The 5,766-nt window shown below is 43.9% G+C and overlaps 1 pseudogene; it reads right to left on the bottom strand.

Annotated features, from left to right (window-relative positions):
- Nucleotides 1-295: 295 nt before the first annotated feature.
- On the bottom strand, nt 296-4,482 carry LOC125932361 (protein Mdm4-like; annotated as a pseudogene).
- Nucleotides 4,483-5,766: the final 1,284 nt, after the last annotated feature.

Below are 5,766 nucleotides of genomic sequence, written 5' to 3'. Positions count from 1 at the left end.
GTATTTTTGTTTGTCTTTGTAGTTGCTCCCTCCCAGAACCTGTTTTTTAGAGGAAGAATGTGAGTGATTAAAGTAGCTTTTTCATGGAAATAGAGCCCCCAGATCAATGAGCTGGTTTTGAAGAATTGCTCTCCAATTCCTTATGAATTTAGAAGTGAAAATGTCCTGGCACAGGGACGTTTGCATGAAACAGGGAACGGATACAGTGGATCACACTGAGTGAAGATGCTCTGTACTGACAATTTTATCCCTGACCTGGCTCTGGTTGTCATTTCTCTGCGACTTGCCCATTCAGCTAGGCCATAAAAACCTTAATAACCAGCTGAATGTTCTTGCAAAGAGGGCATGAAGCCCCAGGATTCTTTAATCATCTGTTGCAGTGGAAACAAGTGACAAGGTGGCCTGTTCTTCCGGGAATAATAATTCTGTCTCGTGGCTACTTCTCACATATGCTACACAGCTTCAAGAGATTTAGTCAGTCCTCTGTATTTTGTGTGTCTGGTCTCTGCTTTCTAAGGCCATCTGATTGTTCTCTGTGCTTGAGATGGTCTCCGGGCTTTCAGAACTGTGAGCCACATCTGAGAATTTCACTGAGCTGCAGGGATCAGGAAATTGAGGTTTTTCTTCCTTTTCTTACAGATCTTCAGATAACTGGGGCCAAAATGGTGCTTTGGCAATAAGGAACATTAGTGCCTTCACTTTCCTTCTTTGCAGGTGTGGCAGTGATAACAGGAATGAAGGGATGATGGGCTCACTTAGAACAGTCTAAATACTAATCTTTCAGGGCCCAACAACAGCAACACCTGTCTCTGGTCTAGAGAGTTCAGTTTCTTGCACTCAGTAACACTACCACTCATCCTCAGAAGCAACTTCTCCACCGGTGTCATTAGTTATGGATGTGGTGTCCTCAAGATCCTCTTTTTTTTTTCCCACTTCAATCACTTTTTTGTCACTCATGTTCCCGAATTTTTCACTTGTTTGCTCAGTGTTCGCAGCTTCACCTTTAACTCCAGCACCTAAGTGCTCTAATACCAGCTCATTTAGAACCCACACATCATGTTGAGCACCTGAGACCATGGCAGCACCTAGCTCCTTCTCTAGGAGCTCAGTATTGACGTGGTGAGGTAGGCAGTATGGACTCCATCCTCTCTGGTTCTTGTCCTGGAGTTGGAACTTTCCTCTGCACATTGCCTCAGATGATCTTGGCTCAGAGTATCTATGCTGCGGCCCAGGAGTGCTGACGACAAGACTCCTTAGCTTATCACAGACCGGGCTTGGATATTTCACAGAGACGCTCCGATGTCCAAATAGCTCCCGCAAAAGATCTCCGCCACAGGCTACCGAAGGCTACTTCGCTATCATATGCTAGCCTAGATAATGCACGGCCGCTCCATTTCGCCTGTGTGCCTGCCACCTGCAAACTCTCCAAAAGCAGCAGTTTTATCATACTCGTTGTACACATAAAATCAATCTGATTGATTTGGTCTGGGGAGAAGCCGCAAGCACAATCAGATGTTGGACAGTGTGCAGAAGTTTTTAAATGATGTCCTCTTGGCACTGAAGAAATTGCAGTCTGTTGACCAAAACTTACAGCTATTCCACGGCTTGCTACACCTCAGCTGAATCTGGCAAGTGTTAGTCAGAGGTCCTAAGGCCTCTCAGCAGCATTTTGAAACTGATAGTAGCTGAGGATTTGTAAGAGACAGTTGCTGTCCTGCAACGATCTCTGTGCTCTCCTGTACTCTGTTGAATAGTGTCTCCCCCAGCCCTCCAAATTCATGTACACTTGGGACCTCAGAATGTGACCTTACTTGGAAATAGGGTCTTTGCAGATATAATAAGTTAAGATGGGGCCATACTGGATTAGGATGGGCCCTGATGCAACGATTGGTGTCCTTATAAGCAGAGAAGAGGCCACAGAGTGACACACAGAGAAGTCCATGTGATGATGGAGACAGAGATCAGGGTGATGTGCTATGTGTCTGTGAGCTGGTCACCACCAGAAGCCAGGAAGAGGCAAAGAAGGATCTTTCCCTAGAGCCTTCAAAGGGAGCATGACTCTGCCAACAGCGTGAGCCTGGACTTCTGGCCTCCAGAACTGTGAAAGAATACATTACTGTTGTTTCAGGGCACCCAGTGTGTAGTAGTTCGTCATACCAGCCACGGTAAATTCATACATCTTCTTTCTCTGTCCACACTCGGCATTATTTGCAAATTCTTCTGTAAGTCCCACACCAGTGAGAAGAATCTTAGCATTGTGGTTCAGTGTGGTGACTCCGAAGCCAGATTACTTGGGTTTGAATCTTGACCCTTCCACTTATTAGCTGTGTGACCTTGAGCAACTTATTCCACTGCTCTGTGCCTCAGTTTTCCTGCCTGTAAAGTGGGGATTGAATGAATGAATGAATGGATGGATGGATGGATGAATAATGTTAAGGGTGTAGAACAGTACTTGGCACATAGGAAATGTTATCTGGCATTTGTTATATGAAAAAAAAAGAACGTCTGTTGGTTTGAAATGGCCACATGGAAATGGGAATGGCTCCATAGAGGAGGAATTAGGACAGGAACTTGACCTTCAGAAATTGGGTAAGGCTGGTCAAAGTCCAGTGAAGCAACAGCGTGAGCAAAGGCTTGCTGGGAGTATGAGGGAAGGGGGCAACAAGACTGTATTAGAGCAGGACTTCTCACTCTTTTCTCCATGATGGTCAGCAGTGAGACATGACATTTGCATACACATAGGGTCAGGGTCAGTGAGGCTGCTTGCAGTAGTGCCCTGGAGGTCACCAACCAAATTTCTAAGAGCCAAGGGGAAGCAGTACCTTGGCACATCTGAAACCCACTCCCAGAACCTTTTGGCAGCTCAGGGTTTGAATAGGACTTCTCAAACTCAAATGTGCATTAAAATGCACATTCTGACTCAGTAGGTCTATGGACTACACTTTGCCTCAAAATCCTTTCTACCCCAAGTGTGATTTATGAACCAACAACATCAGCACCCTGAGAGCTGGTTAGAAATGCCAAATCTCTGGTCCTCCCATTCCCACCCCAAACCTAGTGAATCAGAATCTGCATTTTAATCAAGTTCTTAGCCGACTGAGCTAAATGCTAGCCACACTCTAGCATTTGAGAAGCCCTGGATTAGAAGACTCAGCCCAGCTTGCTAGAGGGGAGGGTCTGGCCACCTTGTTCTCAGACCCAGCTATACATAAGACCCTTGAGGGAGGCTTTAAAAAATCCTGATGTCCCGGTCAAGGTGGCTCAGTTAAATCAAAATCTGTGCAAGTGGGGCCCTGGGGAATCAGTATTATCTTTTAAACTCCCTGGGTGATTATAATTGTGCCTTCAGGGTTGAGAACCGCTGAGCTAGGGACAAACCTCTAAGCAGGGCTAGGAAGACACTGAGGGCACACGGAGTTCTTGATGGAGGGGTTCAGGCCCTTTCTTCACAGCCTGCCACAGCAGTTAGAGACATGGGCTCTGGAGCAATTAGGGCCTTGCCTGGGTTCAAATCTGGCTTTGTGCCACTTGCCAGCCATGCAATGTGCAAGGTACTTAGCCCCTCTTTGCCTCCACTTCTTTACAGTGGGGATGATAATGATAGTGACCGTGCCATAGGCTGTTTATGAGGATTAAATGAGCTAAAATGTGCAGTGCTCATTATAGTACTTGGCACAGAGTCAATGCCATGTAAGCGTTTGTCCATTTAAATACCTGTATCTTACTCTTTTTGATTTGGGATTATGGAAGGGTCCTCACTTTCCTGGCACCCCACCCCATCTTCAGTGCTAGGTTCTTGGGCAGCAATCACACCTCTGATTAGGCGCTCAATAAATGTTTGAGGAATGCATGACTGAATGGTTACAATGCCCCCTTGTGTATTCAGTGGGAAGAAATAACAAAACATACAGTTGGGACATGGGACTTGTACTGCTAAAACTGGTGGAATCCCAGGAAACCTGGGACAAGTTGGTTACCCTAAGTATGGACACCACTAAATGTCTCCTTCCTCAAAGTACTCTTTCCACATAAGCGCAAAAAGAGATTCCCAAAGTTAACTCATTTGTGTGCACATAACAAAAGTAATGGCAGTTCACTTCCTGGCCTTGGTGTATGTGTGCATACACACACACGTGCCCCAATAATAATAGTAACTAGAATGTAGTAATGGCGGCACATGATATACACTGTGGTGAACAGTTTTCACACTTAAAAGGGAGCATCGGATGGCCTGATTCAAATGCTGGTTGTCTCACTTAATACTTTTGTGATACTGGGCACGCTTCTTAGTCTTTCTGTCCCTCCATTACTCTATCTGCAAAGTGGAGACAATAATAGCACTCACATTTCAAAGTTGTTAGGAGAATAGATGTGTTCATACACGCAAAGCATTAGCAGAATGTTAGACATATAATAAATTTGACTGATAATAGAGATGATGATGATGATGATGATGATGATGATGATGATGATTGCTGTCATTTTTGACACTCGCAGGCAATCTACATCCCTCTTCGGCTTCTCTCCCTTTTTCATCTCCCAGCCTCTTCCCTTTGCTTTCCCAGAGCCTATATGAGCCCTCTGCATCCTGCCTTCTATTTCCTTTCCCTGCTCTCTCCCTCCCTCACCAGAGGGACCACAACAATTGTACCCTGTTTAGAAGATGGACAGAGCCCCCAGTTCACCCTGAGACACACGAACTGAATACATGCCTTATATTGTATGCCACGACAGCATTATGAACCTGTGTTAAGCAGCCTTAATCTGGATATAAGAAACCAATACACTTATTTTTCTCCCTGTATTGGTAGATCAGAGCCAAGAGGTAGATGGCAATGGATATGAACATCAGCAAATATTTGGTAAGTTCTATGCCTACGACCTTAAAGATGACATGTAGAATCATAAGCCAATCACTATTTAAGTTGTTACTGTTTAAAGAAAGAATGAACAAGTGTGCTGAGCAATATAGGTTTCTGGTGGAGCAGGAAGGCATTTCTCAACTTCATTCCATTCACTATTTCTCATCCGCAATTTGAAAAAAAGTATAGTAGCCACATATCAGATATGCAGGAGATTAGAAAAATAACAAATACTTTCACTGGAGAGTAGGGATATAAAAGTAACATGACTCTTGCGGCGCCTGGGGGACTGAGTTGGTTAAGCATCTGACTCTCGATTTCAGCTCGGGTCACGATCTTACGGTTTGTGAGTTTTGAGTTCCGTGCCAGGCTCTGCACTGATGGTGCGGAGCCTGCTTGGGATTCTCTCTCTCTCTCCCTCTCTCTGCCCCTCCCCCACTCGTACAGTGTCTGTCTGTCTCTCTCTTTCTCTCCTCTCCCTCTCTCTGCCTCTCCCCCACTCGTGCTGTGTCTGTCTCTCTCTTTCTCTTCTCTCTCTCTCTCTCTCTCTCTCTCTCTATATATATATATATATATATATATATATATATCAAAATAAATAAAATCATCTTTAAAAAAAGTAACATGACTCTTGAAGCAATGGGTGAAATATAGCCAGATGAGATTAACATGGATGAATGTAAGTCTTGTGCAAGAGTCCAAATAAAACCGCACCTGAACATATATAAACTAATATATATTATATATTATTACATTCCATAGCAGGTGATTAATGTATTAATTTTTGTTATTTATTATATTTGACTATTGGTATATATAATTATATAACAAATACTATAATAGCATATATTACCGCATATATAACATACAATTTTGCATATCCTTTGGACCCAGAAATTCTAGG

Source organism: Panthera uncia, chromosome X (assembly GCF_023721935.1).
Source record: "Panthera uncia isolate 11264 chromosome X, Puncia_PCG_1.0, whole genome shotgun sequence".
NCBI classification, from domain to species: domain Eukaryota; kingdom Metazoa; phylum Chordata; class Mammalia; order Carnivora; family Felidae; genus Panthera; species Panthera uncia.
Note: the sequence above shows the minus strand (reverse complement) of the source record. Positions and strands in the feature narration are given on the sequence as shown.